Below are 18,971 nucleotides of genomic sequence, written 5' to 3' on the forward strand. Positions count from 1 at the left end.
GGGATCCTACTCCAAGGCTGATAGCTCCTTTGCTGTCAGGGAGAATGAAGGGGGAGGATAACATCAGTCCGAGGAAGAGAGAAATGCTCCTTTAGAAGGGACCCTTTCCGTGGATGATGAGCCCACATCTTCTCGCACAAGGGATACTCCTCTAGGGGGTGGGGGCCTTCTTGTAGTGGGAGATTCCATCATTAGAGGTATAGAGAGATGGGTTTGTGACCCATGTGTTGACCGCACGGTGACTTGCCTGTCTGGTGCAAAGGTTGTGGACATCATACAACATCTAGATAGACTGTTAGGCAGTGCTGGGGAGGAGACAGCTGTTGTGGTGCATGTTGGCACCAACAATGTGGGGAAATGTAGTTGGGCGGTCCTGGAAGCCACATTTAGACTGCTAGGTAGTGTATTGAAGTTCAGGGCCCCCAAGGTAGCATTCTCAGAAATGCTACCTGTTCCATGCGCAGGTACAGTGAGACAGGCAGAGCTGAGGGGTTTCAATGCGTGGATGAGACATTGGTGCTGGGAGGAGGGGTTTAGATTTGTTAGGCACTGGGATACATTTTGGGGTAAGCAAGGCCTGTACAAAAGGGATGGGCTGCACTTGAACCAAGATGGAACCAGACTGCTGGCACTTAAAATAAAAAAGGTTGCAGAGCAGCCTTTAAAATGACACCTGGGGAATAGCCAACAGGAGCTGGGCAGTATCTGGTTCAGCAAATGCCATCCTTTAAAGTGTGAGGGTGTAAAGGATTCAGATAAAACAGAAGGGGACAGAGCAGAACCACATAAAGAACAGACAGAAGGCTGTGCCAGCTGGTCAAAGAGTAAAAAGAAAGATAGCACACACTAGGTAAGAGATTCAGTGTATAGGTGCTTATATGCCAATGCCAGAAGCCTCCAAACCAAGATGGATGAGCTGGAGTGCTTGGTTGCTAATATAGAAATAGATATAGTGGGCAACAAATAACAGTGGGACACTGTTATTCCTGGATATAAACTCTATAGAAAAGAAAGGGAGTGGTGCCTTGGAGGTGGAATAGCACTGTACAGGTGAAACTCGAAAAATTAGAATATCATGCAAAAGTTCATTAATTTCAGTGATGCAAATTAAAAGGTGAAACTGATATATGAGATAGACGCATTACATGCAAAGCGAGATAAGTCAAGCCTTAATTTGTTATAATTGTGATGATCATGGCATACAGCTCATGAGAACCCCAAATCCACAATCCCAGAAAATTAGAATATTACATGAAACCAATTAAACAAGGATTGTAAATAGAACAATATCGGACCTCTGAAAAGTATAAGCATGCATATGTATTCAGTACTTGGTTTGGGCCCCTTTTGCAGCAATTACTGCCTCAATGTGGCGTGGCATGGATGCTATCAGCCTGTGGCACTGCTGAGGTGTTATGGAAGACCAGGATGCTTCAATAGCGGCCTTCAGTAGTAGTGTGCACGGATCGGTTCGGAGGCCATTCTACTGGCCTCCGAACCGGTCCGGACAAGGGGTGGTTTTGGTTTGGGAGGGTTAGGGTGGGGGGTTCCATTAAGGGTGGGGGGGGCTTTACTCACCCCTCCCGCGCTTTGCTGCTTTGGCGCCATAATTAGTTTTAAAAATGCGCCGCAGAATCGCTCGCCGCTCCGGGGCTCCTTCTTGTCTTCAAAATCGGGCGGCAGGATACTTCCCTGCCGCCCCCGAAGCCCCCTCAAGCCATTTTAGCTCTTTAAATCTCGCCCCGGACCGAGTGCTATGGCGCTCGGGCGGGCGGCGGGGAGATGTCTGTCCATCCGCCCGCCCCCTTCCCTGCCTTATGCGAAGTGCAGGGAGCCTTCTGCGTCCGCGTGCGCAGAAGCAGGGAGCCTTCTGCGCACGCGCACGCAGAAGGCTCCCTGCACTTCGCAGAAGGCAGGGAAGGGGGCGGGCGGACGGACGGACATCTCCCCGCCGCCCGCCCGAGCGCTATAGCACTCGGTCCGGGGCGAGATTTAAAGAGCTAAAATGGCTTGAGGGGGCTTCGGGGGCGGCAGGGAAGTATCCTGCCGCCCGATTTTGAAGACAAGAAGGAGCCCCGGAGCGGCGAGCGATTCTGCGGCGCATTTTTAAAACTAATTATGGCGCCAAAGCAGCAAAGCGCGGGAGGGGTGAGTAACCCCCCCGCCCTTAATGGAACCCCCCACCCCAGTGCCGAACCGCAGGTCCGCGGTCTGGTGCACACCCCTAGCCTTCAGCTCTTCTGCATTGTTTGGTCTCATGTCTCTCATCCTTCTCTTGGCAATGCCCCATAGATTCTCTATGGGGTTCAGGTCAGGCGAGTTTGCTGGCCAATCAAGCACAGTAATCCCATGGTCATTGAACCAGGTTTTGGTACTTTTGGCAGTGTGGGCAGGTGCCAAGTCCTGCTGGAAAATGAAGTCAGCATCCCCATACAGCTGGTCTGCGGAAGGAAGCATGAAGTGCTCCAAAATCTCCTGATAGATGGCTGCGTTGACCCTGGACTTAATGAAGCACAGTGGACCAACACCAGCAGATGACATGGCTCCCCAAATCAACACAGACTGTGGAAACTTCACACTGGACTTCAAGCATCTTGCATTGTGTGCCTCTCCATTCTTCCTCCAGATTCTGGGTCCTTGGTTTCCAAATGAGATGCAAACGTTGCTCTCATCAGAAAAGAGGACTTTGGACCACTGAGCAACAGACCAGTTCTTTTTTTCTTGAGCCCAGGTAAGACGCTTCTGACGTTGTTTGTTGTTCAGGAGCGGCTTGACAAGAGGAATACGACATTTGAAGCCCATGTCCAGGATCCGTCTGTGTGTGGTGGCTCTTGATGCACTAACTCCAGCCTCAGTCCACTCCTTGTGAAAGTCCCCAACACTTTTGAATGGCCTTTTCCTGACCATCCTCTCCAGGCTGCGGTCATCCCTGCTGCTTGTGCACCTTTTTCTTCCACACTTTTCCCTTCCACATAACTTTCTATTAATGTGCTTTGATACAGCACTTTGGGAACATCCAACTTCTTTTGCAATTACCTTTTGAGGCTTTCCCTCCTTATGGAGGGTGTCAATGATGGTTTTCTGCACAACTGTCAAGTCAGCAGTCTTTCCCATGATTGTGATTCTTAATGAACCAGACTGAGAGACCATTTAAAGGCTCAGGAACCCTTTACAGGTGTTATGGATTGATTAGCTGATTGGAGTGGGACACCTGGAGCCTAGACTGTTGAACCTTTTCACAATATTATAATTTTCTGGGATTGTGGATTTGGGGTTCTCATGAGCTGTACGCCATGATCATCACAATTATAACAAATTAAGGCTTGACTTATCTCGCTTTGCATGTAATGCGTCTATCTCATATATCAGTTTCACCTTTTAATTTGCATTACTGAAATTAATGAACTTTTGCACGATATTCTAATTTTTCGAGTTTCACCTGTATGTTAAAGAAGGGATAGGATCTAACAAGGTAGAAAACCTAGGAGGACCAGAGTCCTCCACAAAAACCCTGTGGGTGATGTTGTGAAATACACCTGGTTTCTCACTCTGTATATGCTCAGAGGGAAATAGGTAAAGTCACATCATACATAAACTGAATTGGTTCTTGGAGATGGTGACCATGTAGGATCTGGGCATGCAAACAGTGACAAAGGAAAACACACTCAGAAAATTCAATGGGCTTTATTATAGAAAGTTACTCATCAAGATAAAATTCAAACACATCATCCAAATTAAACATCTTTCTGATTCAAAGTGTAGTGCAATGTACCCGACTATCCAATGTTTTGGCATGCATGTGCAGTCAGTAATTACAGCTGTCTAGCAAATCCTAATAAAAACATTTTAGAGAGAAATAGAGAGAGAAGATAGAAGGGAGGGCTTAGGAAAGGGGATTGCAGTGATTCGTGGGAAGGAGGGAAAGAGGGAGTAGGCTGAGCTGTTGTATAGGCATCTCACCAGTCATGGAGAAGGCTTCAAAGGACTTGTTCGTTGCTAGGCTTAGGAACAATGCAGGTGTCAAGCCGGCTGGTGGTAGATACTCAGAGCAAGGCAGAGAGAGAGAGAGCACCATGGCTAGGTATTCTTGACTTCTCACTATGCAGCAGAAGTCACAGACAGTCCCTTGTCCATGTCCAATTCCTGCTTTAGCCCCGCAGCTTGAGCAGCTAACTGTCGTAAATCTGTTGGCACGGCTGACCCTGCAGGATTTACGATCCCTTCAGCTGCACTTCTGTGAGTCAAGATCAAAATTCTGTAGATAAGAGTAGCAGCTTAGCTGCACGGACGAAAGTGAAGAATGACTGTCAAAGATAAAGTCGTATAAGCAAAATAAAGTCCCTTGAAACTAAACTAGGTATCCCCCTCTACGATATCTGAGCAATAACTGAAACAAAGGAGCAAGGAAGGAACAGAACAAGGACAGGCTGAAACAAGAAAGGGTGAACAATTCTAAGTACAAGGAACACTGTCTGCAGAAGGCAACGTTGCTGACAGTACCATCTCAGGAACAGTGTTCGCTTGATATAGGGCTCGAGATAACCGGCAGCCAATCAGGCTTTCCTGACTCAGCATTTCCATTTCCTTTCCTGTGAGATCTTGCTCTTGCGTGTCTCCCATTGAGCCTTTCTCTTGAGATGTCTTCTTAACACAGGTGAAATTCCAGCTTCCTCCTGATCAGTCTCCTCAGCCCTCATCTCTGCCAGCTGTTCAGATTCCCCTGTCTCCTACCGCCTCACCTCAGCTCTAGAGTCTGTTCTCACAGCCAGGTCCTCCTGCTGTGCTTCTGAGCCTGCTCTCCCAACCAAGTCCTCCCGCTCCTCCTCTGACTCTTCTGACTCAGAGGTTTGGGCCATGACACCCTGTTGGGAGAGAACCAGCATGGCTTCTGCAAAGTTAAATCTTGCCTCACAAACCTTCTGGAGTTCTTTGAGAGTGTCAACTAGTGTGTGGATCAAGGTGATCCAGTTGACATAGTCTACCTGGACTTCCAAAAAGCTTTTGACAAAGTTCCTCATCAAAGACTCTTGAGAAAACTTAGCAGTCATGGGATAAGGGGACAAGTCCATGTGTGGATTGCTAACTGGTTGAAGGACAGGAAACAGGGTAGGTATAAAAGGAGAGTTTTCACAATGGAGGGAAGTAAGAAGTGGGGTCCCCTAGGGATCTGTACTGGGATCGATGCTTTTTAATTCATAAATGATCTAGAAGCAGGGTTAAACAGCGAGGTGGCCATATTTGCAGATGATACCAAACTCTTCCGGGTAGTGAAATCGAAAATGGATTGTGAGGAGCTCCAAAAGGATCTCTCCAAATTGGGTGAGTGGGCAATAAAATGGCAAATGCGGTTCAATGTTGGCAAGTGTAAAGTGATGCACATTGGGACGAAAAACCCCAACTTCAAGTATACGTTGATGGGATCTGAGCTGTCGGTGTCTGATCGGTAGAGGGGTCTTGGGGTCATGGTAGACAGCTCGTTGAAAGCATTGACTCAATGTGCGGCAGCTGTGAAAAGGGCCAATTCCATGCTAGGGAAGGGATCATTAAGAAGGGGATTGAAAATAAAACGGCTAATATTATAATGCCCTTATACAAAACTATGGTGCAACCACACTTGGAGTACTGCGTACAATTCTGGTCACATCTTAAAAAGGACATTGTAGAACTGGAAAAGGTGCAGAAGAGGGCAAACAAGATGGTCAGGGGCCTAGAGCACCTTCCTTAGGAGGCAAGGCCACAACATTTGGGGCTATTTAGTTTAGAAAAAAGACAACTGCGGGGAGAGGTCTATAAAATCATGCATGGTGTGGAGAAAGTGGATAGGGAGAAATTCTTTACCCTCTCACCCATAAAATTGATTGCCAGGAAATTCCGAACCAACAAATGGAAGTACTTTTTCACACAACGCATAATTCACTTGTGGAATTCTCTGCTACAAGATGTGGTGACAGCTAACAACCTGGATGGCTTTAAGAGGGGTTTGGATAACTTCATGGAGGAGAGGTCTATCAATGGCTGCTAGTTGGAGGGCTATAGGCCACCTCCAGCCTCAAGAGGCAGGATGCCTCTGAATACCAGTTGCAGGAGAGTAACAGCAGGAGAGAGGGCATGCCCTCAGGTCTTACCTGTAGGCTCCCAGCAGCATCTGGTGGGCCACTGTGTGAAACAGGATGCTGGACTAGATGGGCCTTGGGCCTGATTCAGCAAGGCTGTTCTTATGTACAGGGCATGCAAGTTTTCTTTTTAATTGAAATGTTGAATCATCACCTCATATAGCAGATGACATGATCGTCAATGTAAATAGTCAACAATATGACATTTAACTTTGTGATAAATTTGTATAATTATGAGCCAAACTTTCTCATTTCCGCATGCTTCCAGCAGACAAGTCATATTCAAAAAGTTATTAAAAACATCAAAATATTTTATGTAGGATTATTTCAGTTACATTTTTTCTAGGTTATTAGCCATAATAGAGGTACAGAGAGTGCAGATGCACATCTGTTAAAGGAAGTACACAGCCACCTAATAGAGCGGCTGCATACATTTCAAGAAAGTCTTTATCTTTACACTGACATCTAATGTTTCAAACAAAGCTGCTGAATAACCTGAACATTTTTAAACAGCTCACAGTCAAAACTATTAAGCACAAAGCTGTCACACTGATAGAATAATAACAAGACTTTCTTTCCTTGGCTTTTTCTTGGCAGGCTTCCTACACTGTCTTCTCTTTCCACGGAATAAAGAAAAGGTACTCTTTCCGAAACCAAGACTAAAAAGCTTACTTTGATAATGTTTGATCACCTAACAAAAACAGACAATATCTATTTACAGTAACATTATGTAGCCAAGCAAAATAAAACATTTAGTAGAAACACCATACTATCTGTACAAACCATTTGTTTAGAACCTGTCTCTAATTTATTTACTGTCAAAATAAAACAAATCCTGCATATTCTGTGTTAGCCTACTTTCGTAATGGCATGAAGAATTTGCTTTTAGGAACAAGATGTGCAATGTTTCATTGTTCTGTTAAAATGGGTTCCTCTTTTCTTTATTCCAGGTGTGCCATAGAAATAGCAGTTCAAGTCTCATGTGTCTAGCACAGACCCGCTCAACTTAAGCACCCTCAGCTATTTTGGGACTACAACTCCCATAATCTCCAGCCACAGTGGCCAATAGCCAGGATTATGGGAGTTGTAGGCCAATATCTTCAGGAGTGCCAAAGTTGAGCAGCCCTGGTCTAGTATGTCTATGAAGCCAGGGTTCCATGTGCAGGCACCTCTCCACCATGTTCTAGCAGAAACTAGAACATTTACTTTCCCAGCAGATTTATGCAGAGTTTTCACTCTCTCCTTTTAGTTGTTTTTGAACTAGCTCTTTTCTCTGGAATTGACATCCTTTATTTACTCACTTGTGAAGCAGACACCATCATTTTCAGATCATTTCAGTCCAGTGCTTTTCATGGTGACCTTCCATGTTTTTTCCAGGCCCAATTTGTTTTTGGGTTTTTTGGCCATAAAACAGAACTGTAGAACCAGTGCTGTCTAGTGTAGACAGGCAAAGCACTACAGAGACATTTCAGGGTTTATCTGCATTAATTAATGCATAGAGGTTTGCATGTCCTGCTCATTTTATTGGTTCTTGATCATTTAGGTTCCTGGATGTGTGATGCACAGCTTATTAAATGCCCTTGCTGGAATCAACAATTCCACTCACCAGAAAGCTAGGGGTGAGTGAATACCCTGACCTTCTTTGCAATGCCCTTAGTTATGTCTGACAGCCTCTTAGGCATCTGAAGGAAATCACTAACCATGGCTGGTTGATTTGACCCCATGCAAACTACAGTGATCAGTAGACAGGAAGTGGAGAAGGAGGGTGTATGAGAGAGAGAAGCTGGGATCTCACAAACCTGCAGCTCCAAATCATGGTTTGGAGACTCATTTGAACTAAACTATGGTATGTTCCGCATTTTCAAATCAACTCAAAAGAAGACTATTCTTTCATATTATAGTGTATCAAAAGAAAGAAAAATGAATGCACGTTCTAGTCACAGATTCTGGAGCTTAACAATGTTTTGATGCCTTCAGAAATAAGCTCTTTTAAAATTAATGTACTTGCCAAGTCTCCATTCTAGTAGGGAGAACAGCTGCCTCCTTACAACTCTATATGCATATTCTTGCCTTTAGAAGAAAATCTTGTTTATTAATAGCAATGTATTTTTCATAGTATAACGATTTGTTAGATAATAGAGTAAAAACACAGCTTTCCTTGCATGTGTGTGCTGCATTCTAAAAAGATAGATGCAATTGAGAGAGAATAATCTGCCACAGGCAGAACTTAAAAGCCCTAAATGTGTCCGTTACAAACAAAAAGCGGGGTGCAGATGAGACAAGAGTGGAGAGGGAGCGGGGGAGAAAAAGAACAATTGCCACTCCCAAGTTTGTTTATTTTAATTTTATTTTTACATTTTATATCCTGCTCTTCCTCCAAAGAGCCGAGAGCGGTGTACTACATACTTGAGTTTCTCTTTCACAACAACCCTGTGAAGTAGGTTAGGCTGAGAGAGAAGTGACTGGCCCAGAGTCACCCAGCTAGTATCATGGCTGAATGGGGATCTAAACTCGGGTCTCCCCGGTCCTAGTCCAGCACTCTAGCCACTACACCACGCTGGCTTGGTTTGATCTAGGTTATCAGGTTGCCATCCACAAAAGGGGCCTATACCTTTTAAAAGTTTGACTTTGAGGTGGTCTGAAGGTGCAAGCTGCATCGCCTAGTGGTAATATGAATTCCAGGCAGACAAACAGGTGCCTGATGAGCTTCTCTTTCAAGTCCTGTCCAAATTTCAGCTTATTGCCCCAGCTTCAGGCCCTCTGTACAAGCACAGGACTTGGAATCTGTCCAGCCATGAACTCACTGGTAACTATGGGTAACTAATTTGCACTAGCCCAACCTACTACAGAGGGCTAAATGGAGAAAAGCCTATATACATGGAAGAAGAGGAGATTAAAAATGTCCGTTCATCTACATCTCCCCTGGTCCCAACAGCCTGCAAAATTCCATGGCATATTGGATCTGGCTTGAAGACCAAGAATTACCAACCCACCGCTAGAAAGGCAAGCCCATGTTGTGAGTATACTCTTGGGATGCTAACATACACAGCAATACTAATCTATACATGGCCCTGCAAATCACTTCATGAAATACGCAAAGTCAGTGAAATCCATAGAAAGACATATGTATTTTGAAAACTATTTTTCTTTTTCTTACAAATACACATTTTTATAGAAGTTCCCCCCAACCCCATTCAATATTTCCTTGAATGTACAGGCAAACCTCACCACCAAACCTCTGACATCTGCGGAACCACATATTCATGGACAATCAACCTCGACGTACACGGGGGTGGTTGAATTTCATGTATCCATGGTGTTGCGGTTGCTGGTAACTTCCAGCTACCATTTTGGCAAAAGGAGCAATTTTGTGGCTCATTTTAAAAAAGGATTTTTTTTACCCCCACCCCAATTTCCATTGTCCCAATGCCCAGGTACCCGCAGTTTCATTACCTGTGGAAATGCACCCCCCCACGGATAACAGGATCCACCTGTATTTAACTTACATAAATGAAAGATGTAAACATGCTAAAATGTTAGTACCAATATATCCTGTTAAGCCAACAGAGCAATTACTTATTGTGCGGGGTCAGAACTCTAGAGACGATTTTGATCTGCCTGTTCTAGATGGGGTCCCACTGCCCCAAAAGGAACAGGTTCGCAGTCTGGGAGTACTTCTGGATCAACGTCTCTCCTTGGTTTCTCAGGTTGAGGCGGTGGCCAGGAGTGCCTTCTATCAGCTTCGGCTGATACGCCAGCTGCGCCCGTTTCTTGAGATCAGTGACCTCAAAACAGTGGTACATTTGTTGGTAACCTCCAGACTGGACTTCTGTAATGCGCTCTATGTGGGGCTGCCTTTGTACGTAGTCCGGAAACTTCAGTTGGCCCAGAATGCGGCAGCCAGGTTGGTCTCTGGGTCATCTCGGAGAGACCACATTACTCCTTTGTTGATGGAGTTACACTGGCTGCCAGTAGGTTTCCGGGCAAAATACAAAGTGCTAGTTATTACTTATAAAGCCCTAAACGGCTTAGGCCCTGGGTATCTAAGAGAGTGTCTTCTTTGCTATGAGCCCCACTGGCCACTGAGGTCACTTGAGGAGGTCCGTCTCCAGTTGCCACCAACTCGTTTGGTGGCTACACAGAAACGGGCCTTTTCGGCTGCTGCCCCGAGATTGTGGAATGCGCTCCCTGCTGAGATACGATCCTCCCCATCTCTGGCAATTTTCAGAAAACACCTGAAAACACATCTCTTCAGCCAGGCTTTCCCAGCTTTTTAAAATTTGTTTTTAAATTGTTTTGATTGTTTAATTGTAGTTTTATGATGTTTTTAATTGTTAATCATTGTTATGTTTTATAATTTTTATTTTAATTATTAACTGATTTTAAGGTGTGTTAATGTAAACCGCCCTGAGCCTTTTGGAAGGGCGGTATAAAAGTTTTAATAATAAATAAATAAATAATAATAATTACATTGAATATTGCCTGAGAAACAGAATTCATCTCAATGAGGCTTTAGTGGAAGACACTTCTCCATTTACTGTTTCTGCAGCAAGAGCTTCAACAACTGAGAGATCTCACTGTGTGCGGTAGGAGGGAAAGGGGGAGAAAGAGAGAGATCATGGGGCAGTGTGGTGGTGGAGCAGTGGTAAGGGGGAGAGAAGGTGGGGTGCTTGCTCCCCTCTGTGTGCTTTCTCTCGTCTCACTGCTGCTGCCGCCGCCACCCTGGCTCACACTTTCTCTCTTGCTCTCCCTCAGGGAAGAAGAAAACAAGAAAGAGCAGGGAGCATAGGAAGTTTGTGCAGCTGTGGCCGCTTGCTGAGAGTTTGCTTATTCTCCCTCTTTCTTCAAGATACCTATTTAAGAACCTGGCTTGCCAAGTGTGTGAGCCTTTGGCATGAGCCAAATGGCAATAACCAAAGTGCTCTTGGCCTTTGGTTCTTAGCCTGTTGGGCACAGCCTGTGGGCAATAGCAACTCTTATATTAGATCTATGAGAGAGAGAGTGAGAGAGAGAGCTTGCTCCCCTCTTCCTCTCTCTCTACTGGCCCTACACACTGGCCCACATTTTCTCTCTTGCTGCCTTCAGGGAAGGAGGAAAGTAAGAGAGAGCACATAGGCTAGTCTTGCGGCAGCGGGGGGAGCTCTAGAGGGCAAGAGGAGGAGGAGAGGAGCAAGTGTAGACCAGTGCAGTGGCAGTGTTTGAGGAGAGAGTGGGCATGTGTGGGATGGTTGAGGGGAGCAGGAGAGACAAGCCATGGGCCACCACTGGGGTCTGTGCAGGCCACCAGTCGCCTATGGGCCACACAATGAAGAACAGTGCTATATGCTCTCACTGGGATTAGGGACAATAGTATATTTTCACAGTAATGGACTATATGGAGTAGTAACAGCTGCTATAGGGAGTAGATAGATAGATATGATGCAGACAGAATACTTTTAGACAGGTATTAGGTCAAGAGTTTATCTTATAATGTGACACATATAAAGCAGAAGAAAGGAAGAGAAAAGTTCTCAGAACATCAGATTTGGACTGGCCTTTTTAACAGACTGGCTCTATTTTAAAATTAATTATTTAGAATATATAAGCAGAACAAGTATGTTATGGAAAGGCTTCTTTTCAGCCCAACTACCAGAGTCTTCTGCTTGGTTCTTAGCGTTTTTAAAATACTGACTTTAAATCATAAGCCATGATTTCTGAGCTATATGTCATGTCACCATTTTCCTGCTTCTTAAAAAACAAACAAACAAACCATGAACCATTTGGTGCTAATTGCTGTTATTCCCTGAGACATTAATGTAAATGAGAGCGCTAGCACTCCAATTGTGTTCTGCCTATTGTAGTAGTTAAGAGTAATGACTGAGCCACTGGGTTGAGATCCAAGAATTCAAAAAAACATGGTAAATCCTGTTATCTCAACATCTTGTTCTTTTGATCTCTGGGGTGCATGACACAGTGAGATAGTTTTTCTGTTTTGATGTTTGCTTATAAAAGAGAAAGAAATATATAGGGCAGCTTTTGTTGAGGCGGTACTCTCTCAAGTCCAAATTGACAGTGCCTGGTCAAAGAGATCCTTTTTCAAGTGATAGTTCTTTTATATAGTTCAGGGGGAAAGCAATGGACCCTATACAAACCTGCATAACATTTTCATTATTGTTTCCAGAAAACAGGGAGGACTTTTTGAATGCCCTCACAGAGCCATCTTTGAGTAATTTTTAAAAAGGACTTAAAGCCCTCCTTTTTAAAGACACTTCTAAAAACTAGCTATAATACTTTTTGATTTTAATCATTTACTCCAGACTGCTGTTCTATCTTATCTATTAGCTATTTTATCTTGCTGTCTTTATTGCTGTAGTGTGTTTGAGTTTTATCATATTTTATTGTTTTATTGTAAATACTCTGTTTTATAGTTTTATTTATTGTAAGCCATTTTGACCAGAAGTGTGCACAAGGCCAGGATATAACTATTTCAAATAAATAAACAAGCATTATTCTTGTGACCAGACATGTGCACAGGGCCAGGATATAACTATTTCAAATAAATAAATAAGCATTATTCTTGTTTTATCACTGTTTTTCCAGTAGTCCAAAAACTTTACTAGTTATACAGTGTAGTCCTCCCTTGTTTAGATTCAGGTGGTGGAGATGGGTGGGGACATGAACACATCCAGACCTTTATAACTTACGAATACACATGTTGCAAACAAATGCATGTGGTGGCTCACCACACACAAAGCAGCCTGGCAATACACCAATGGCATAGTGATGTTGGCAGCGGCCCATGTTAAATTTTTTTGGTGGGACTGGTCTGCCATCACCACAGCCACTGCAGAGTGCCTGTTCATCTATCTCCACCCCCCTCCACCGCTCCTTTGCAGCCCTCCCTTGCTCTCAGTGTTCTCTCTAATTTTTTTCACCTGTATGCAGAATAAGTTTTGTTCTGGGTGGAAGTATTAATGCAGTGTGCACGCACATGCATTCAGAGTGGGACCTTCCTGATTAAACCTGAGCGGGATTTAAAATTAACTGACCACACATCAAAAAACGTGTGAGCCTTAGAGGGAACACTGCTTGCTGCTCACTTGTTGTCTCTGCTTGACCCCACTAAGATCAAAGTCCTGTGCAGCCTGGATTGCTAAATTTTGCTGGCTATGGTGCATTATAATGACATCATGGCCTGGTGACAGGGACAGGGCAGTGACATCATTATACTGTGCCACATCCAGCAAAACCTAGGAAGCTGGGTTGTGTGCAGAGACTGTGGGCTTAGTGGGGCGAAGCAGAGACAGCGGAGAACCGCTTAGTGGCCCTTGGCAGGCCCTCTTCTCAGTGGGCATGGGTGGCTCAAGTTCTTAGAACATGTCCTCTCAATTACAGATATGCCCCTGCAACACAGAAATAAATCACATGCAGACACATGCTGAAACATGGCACAAGCAAAGGCACACTACAATGTTCCACACATCTCATGAACTTAACATGAAAATGTACTGCTGCATGCAGCAGCAAATGAACATTTAATGCAAAGCAATATAAATATGCCACACGCAAATATTATTATTATTATTATTATTACATTTATATCCCGCTCTTCCTCCAAGGAGCCCAGAGCGGTGTACTACATACTTAAGTTTCTCTTTTACAGCAACCCTGTGAAGTAGGTTAGGCTGAGAGAGAAGTGACTGGCCCAGAGTCACCCAGCTAGTTTCATGGCTGAATGGGGATTTGAACTCGGGTCTCCCTGGTCCTAGTCCAGCACTCTAACCACTACACCACGCTGGCTCACCTAAAATAATGCAAAGGTACAACAGCATGCAAATATGGTGCAACATGTCAGAAGTGTGTCCATACGTGCTCTATAAAGACACCATCTCAGGTACTGTGCAAGTGTATTTATACAGAAACACACACAGCAACACATCATACAAAGCACCTGCGAGTCATAAAAAGATAGAGACACATAACATATAAGAATGTAAAGAAACACATCACACACATGTAGATGCAGCAGTTCCCTTCCCCCACACTGATGAAGATTAGTCGCTCCACCAACAGTCATTTTTGTTTTGGGAAATCGATTCCATGAGGGCAACCAACAAATTGCAAATTTGCCCTTGTTTAAATGGGCGATTTAAACTTTGAAGTCCCATGACATTAGGAATACCTGATGGATATTCACCGTACTAGCTAAAGTCACACACCTGTGTCTGAATGTTTGACAATCTAAAATGCCAATAGGAAAAATATGCAATTTGTAAAGAGTGTGAGATGTCTGGCTCAAAACAAAATTTAAAACTGCTATGATTCTTCCATTCTTCATCAGAATTGCCTGAAATTTGGTCAGATTGTATTGAACTATCCAAATCAACAAGAACAAACTCTCCTGATCCTAGGATGAATATAGTTTTCAGGCTTTACAATAACAGAATTCTGAAAAATCCACCCACCTTAACGGTATTTTTTTTAATTTTACATTTTATATCCCGCTCTCCTCCAAGGAGCCCAGAGCGGTATACTACATACTTAGGTTTCTCCTCACAACAACCCTGTGAAGTAGGTTAGGCTGAGAGAGAAGTGACTGGCCCAGAGTCACCTTAACTGTACAGACACTCCAATGCTTGGATAATTTATAATGAACCACATCAAAATGTAGTTTCAAATAAAACTAGTGCCTGCATTCACTGCAGCTGGCCTTGTGTGGTAGCAAGCATGAATTTCCCCTTTTGCTAAGCAGGGTCTGCCCTGGTTTGTATTTGAATGGGAGACTACATGTGTTAGCACTGAAAAGATATTCCCCTTAGGGGATGGGCAACTCTAAGAAGAGCGCCTCCATGCTTGCATGCAAAAGTTCTCAAGTTCCCTCCATGGCATCTGCAATACAGGGCTTGGAGAGACTCCTGCCCGCGATCTTGAAGCAGCTGCTGCCAGTCTGTGTAGACAATACTGAGCTAGATGGACCAATGGTCTGACTCGGTATAAGGCAGCTTCCTAGGTTTCCTCTGGTGGTGGAAGAAGGGCTGTGCAACCTCAGGAACATATTTATACAAGTGGAAAGGACTTTTGGAGAGACACAAAAATCACTGCTCCCTCCCTCTCCGCACGCAGTCTGCTGAGCAAGAAGCCTCAGTGCAAGGATGATGAAGGCTCCTTGTGGACCCCTCTTTCCAGCACCAGAGCACTGTGGAGAAGATCTGTCACTGCCTTTACAGTAATAATAATATCATTAATAACAAATTGGTCTGATAACTACTACTGTCTATGAGCTTGTCATCTAATTCAAAAAATTCATTTCCTTCCACAGCATAGCATTATCTCACAACATTTAGAATATACATGCTGATATTAATACAGATAATAGCCATGTTTTGTTTCTATTAACATTTGGTTATATATATTATTTCCTAAGATCAACTGTTCTTATTACTTGCTCAATTTTGTATTATTGTACAAATATTGTACCTATCTTTGATTCCTGTCATAAGTTAGAGAAAAGGCATTTAACATGTTGATTTAACAAGAGACAAATTAGATGTGGTTTCTGCAAAACGGAACTTTGGAGCTTTATGCATTTAACTTTTCCTAGTCAGATAGATCATATTTGCACTGTGCTTAAGAGGCCATTATATTAAGACCATTGACCCTGGGGATATATTGAAGCTGCAAAGCAGCAGATGAATTTAAATTAAGACAGATTATAGTAGGATACATTGTTTAAGAAGAAATATAATGCTTGTGAATGTTAAATAACAGTGGAATAACAATATGAACACAGACAAAACAAGATTATTCAATGCAAAAATATAAATCATGCCATTGTTAAAAGGATATAGAGAGAAGGGGCACATAAGGGATCTATATCTACAATAGCTTCCAAATTACAATAAAATTCTTCACAGAGTCAAGGCAAAAGATTTCCCCCAGATAAAAATTTATAAGACTTATTCTAGGAACACAGGAAGCTACTGTCTACTGAGTCAGACTGGAAGCAGCTTCTCCAAGATTGTAGGCAGGAGTCTCTTTCAGCCCTATCTTGGAGATGTCATGGTGGGAGGACCTGGAACCTTCTGCTCTTCCAAGAGTAGCACCATCCGCTAAGGGGAATATCTTACAGTGTTCACACATGTCTTCAATTCAAATGCAAACCATGGTGGACCCTGCTTAGCAAAGAGGAGAATTCATACTTGCTACCACAAGACCAGTTCTCTTCTCCTCCTTCAGAGGAGAGTATAAAGGAACATAATGAAATGTGACAAGCAAGCCATAGTGCTGCTTGAATTTTTTTTTAAAATAAAAGCAAATCATATCAAAGACCAGATTTATTTATTTTTAAATGGAACATTTCCTTTTCAACTCTATGCAAACATGTCTTAGTGCTGGTGGCTTAGGCAAAAAAAAAGTGACTTGTTAGCTTTTTGCATCACTGGCCTGGAGTAGTCCTTCAATTACAAAACAGATGCATGGGAATAAAGAAGCTCAATTCATATATGATGCCAAATCGTGGTTGAATATGGTTTCCTATGAAGTCTGAACTGACAATATTTTGCAATTAACTATAGTCTGAACCAACACTTCCTGCTGCTCAATTCCCCACCACTGGCAAATTAAAACCTGGTGAGGGAAATGAGGAGGAGCCTAAGAGGTAGTGGTGACTCAATGAAGCAGCAGTCAAGGCAGAGATGTGGGTGTCCCAGAGGTGCCCCCTTGCCTTCCATCCACTTCCTGATGTGACTGCCTCACTGGGGGCTCAAGTATCCAGATATCTTGATCCAAACCTTCTGTTTGCCCCAGGTGTAAACCAAGGTTCAGAGCCATGTCTGAATTAAGCTGGAGAGGTCTTTTTCATGAGGGCAATTTGTCTGGATGTGTGTATTAAGTACTTTTTAAAAAGGGGTTTTTTTGGTTTATGGTAAGAATTAAGATGCTTTAAATTTTCACTTGAGCTCTAAAAACCATGGAAATGGCAAACTACAGGTGAAACTCGGAAAATTAGAATATCGTGCAAAAGTCCATTAATTTCAGTAATGCAAATTAAAAGGTGAAACTGATATATGAGACAGATGCATTACATGCAAAGCGAGATAAGTCAAGCCTTAATTTGTTATAATTGTGATGATCATGGCGTACAGCTCATGAAAACCCCAAATCCACAATCTCAGAAAATTAGAATATTACATGGAACCAAGAAGACAAGGATTGAAGAATAGAACAATATCGGATCTCTGAAAAGTATAAGCATGCATATGTATTCAGTACTTGGTTTGGGCCCCTTTTGCAGCAATTACTGCCTCAATGCGGCATGGCATGGATGCTATCAGCCGGTGGCACTGATGAGGTATTATGGAAGACCAGGATGCTTCATTAGCGGCCTTCAGCAATTCTGCATTGTTTGGTCTCATGTCTCTCATCCTTCTCTTGGAAATGCCCCATAGATTCTCTATGGGGTCAGGTCAGGCGAGTTTGCTGGCCAATCAAGCACAGTACACTGTATACTTTTCAGAGGTCCGATATTGTTCTATTCTTCAATCCTTGTCTTCTTGGTTCCATGTAATATTCTAATTTTCTGAGATTGTGGATTTGGGGTTTTCATGAGCTGTACGCCATGATCATCACAATTACAACAAATTAAGGCTTGACTTATCTCGCTTTGCATGTAATGCGTCTGTCTCATATATCAGTTTCACCTTTTAATTTGCATTACTGAAATTAATGGACTTTTGCACGATATTCTAATTTTCCGAGTTTCACCTGTAAGGTGCCAATCTTAACTTCTGCACTATTAAAGCTGTAAAGACTTGTAGTGCCTTGCAGAAAAGCATCAGACAGAAATTCATCATAAGTATCTCTAGCAAATCACTGGAGATGCTGCACCTGTTGAATTTTTGCATGGATGTGCTCCCCAGTCCAATGTTGAGCTGAAAGTCCAAGGCAAAGTGTGGTTGTATTGAGTCCCATTTGTAAAGCTCAAAATATGAGAAACGGTGCCATTTTTAGAGCTTATACTTTTGAATTATTGAATCTCCAGTCTTTAAAAAAAGGAAAAATTTTAATAAAGCACTGCAGGAAAGAGTAGTGTGTAACATGCTCTTACTCATGCTGGTTAAGTGGTGCTTCCATACAATAAAATACAACAAATGTTTATATACCGCTTTTCAACAAAAGTTTTCCAAAGCGGTTTACATAGAAATAAGGTAAATAAATACAACAAGCTGACCTGGCCCAGAACATCTGTGCTCCTAGTTCTCCCAGTCTCCCCCCTCCCTTCAGCCCCATTTTGTTCTCCCTCGGTGGTTGCTTCTCCTCGGAAGCGGCTGGCCACTGCTTCTCCTCTGCCAGCCGCTGCTTCTTCTCTGCAGCTGCCTGCCAGCCAGCCTGGCAGTGGCTGCTTCTCCTCCACAGCTACCTGCCTGCCTGCCGGCCTAGAGTAGTAGTGTGCATGGTTCGGTTCGGGCACCATTATAAAGCCCTCCGGACTGGTTCGGAAGTCCAGCGGTCCGGAGGTTCAGAAGGGCGGGGGAGTGTTTCTTTAAGGGGGTGGTGGTAGTACTTCCCCCCCCCAACCGCCGCTCTTCCCCCTCCGGCGCCGGTGCTGTTAAAAATCTTCTTGGGACGGCAGAGTTCTTCCCTGCCGCCCCTGCCCCCGTCGTTGTCCTTTAAGCCCAAAACTGAGAACAGCTAGCGGCGTGCATGCGCCCTGCATGGCGCGCGTGCTCGTCTTCGCTGCTGGCGCGTGCGCGGCATGACGTATGCGGCGCGCGTGCCAGCAGCGGAAATGAGCGAACATGCCGTGCAGGCGCGCCGCTAGGTAGTTATTTTTAACAGCACCAGCGCCAGAGGGGGAAGAGCGGCGGCGGGCGGGTAAGT

At 43.8% G+C, this 18,971-nt stretch overlaps 1 protein-coding gene and 1 long non-coding RNA gene across 4 annotated transcripts in view; one reads left to right on the plus strand and one right to left on the minus strand.

Annotated features, from left to right (window-relative positions):
• Positions 1 to 18,971, minus strand: part of UBE2E2 (ubiquitin conjugating enzyme E2 E2) — a 249,877-nt gene that overhangs the window by 49,299 nt on the left and 181,607 nt on the right. The window lies entirely within an intron of this gene.
• Positions 9,048 to 18,971, plus strand: part of LOC128329870 (uncharacterized) — a 71,413-nt gene continuing 61,489 nt past the window's right edge. Inside the window, exon 1 of the long non-coding RNA XR_008309826.1 lies at positions 9,048 to 9,129. This is a non-coding gene — a long non-coding RNA (uncharacterized LOC128329870). The remainder of the gene's footprint in view (positions 9,130 to 18,971) is intronic.

This window comes from Hemicordylus capensis, chromosome 6 (assembly GCF_027244095.1).
Source record: "Hemicordylus capensis ecotype Gifberg chromosome 6, rHemCap1.1.pri, whole genome shotgun sequence".
Classification (NCBI taxonomy): domain Eukaryota; kingdom Metazoa; phylum Chordata; class Lepidosauria; order Squamata; family Cordylidae; genus Hemicordylus; species Hemicordylus capensis.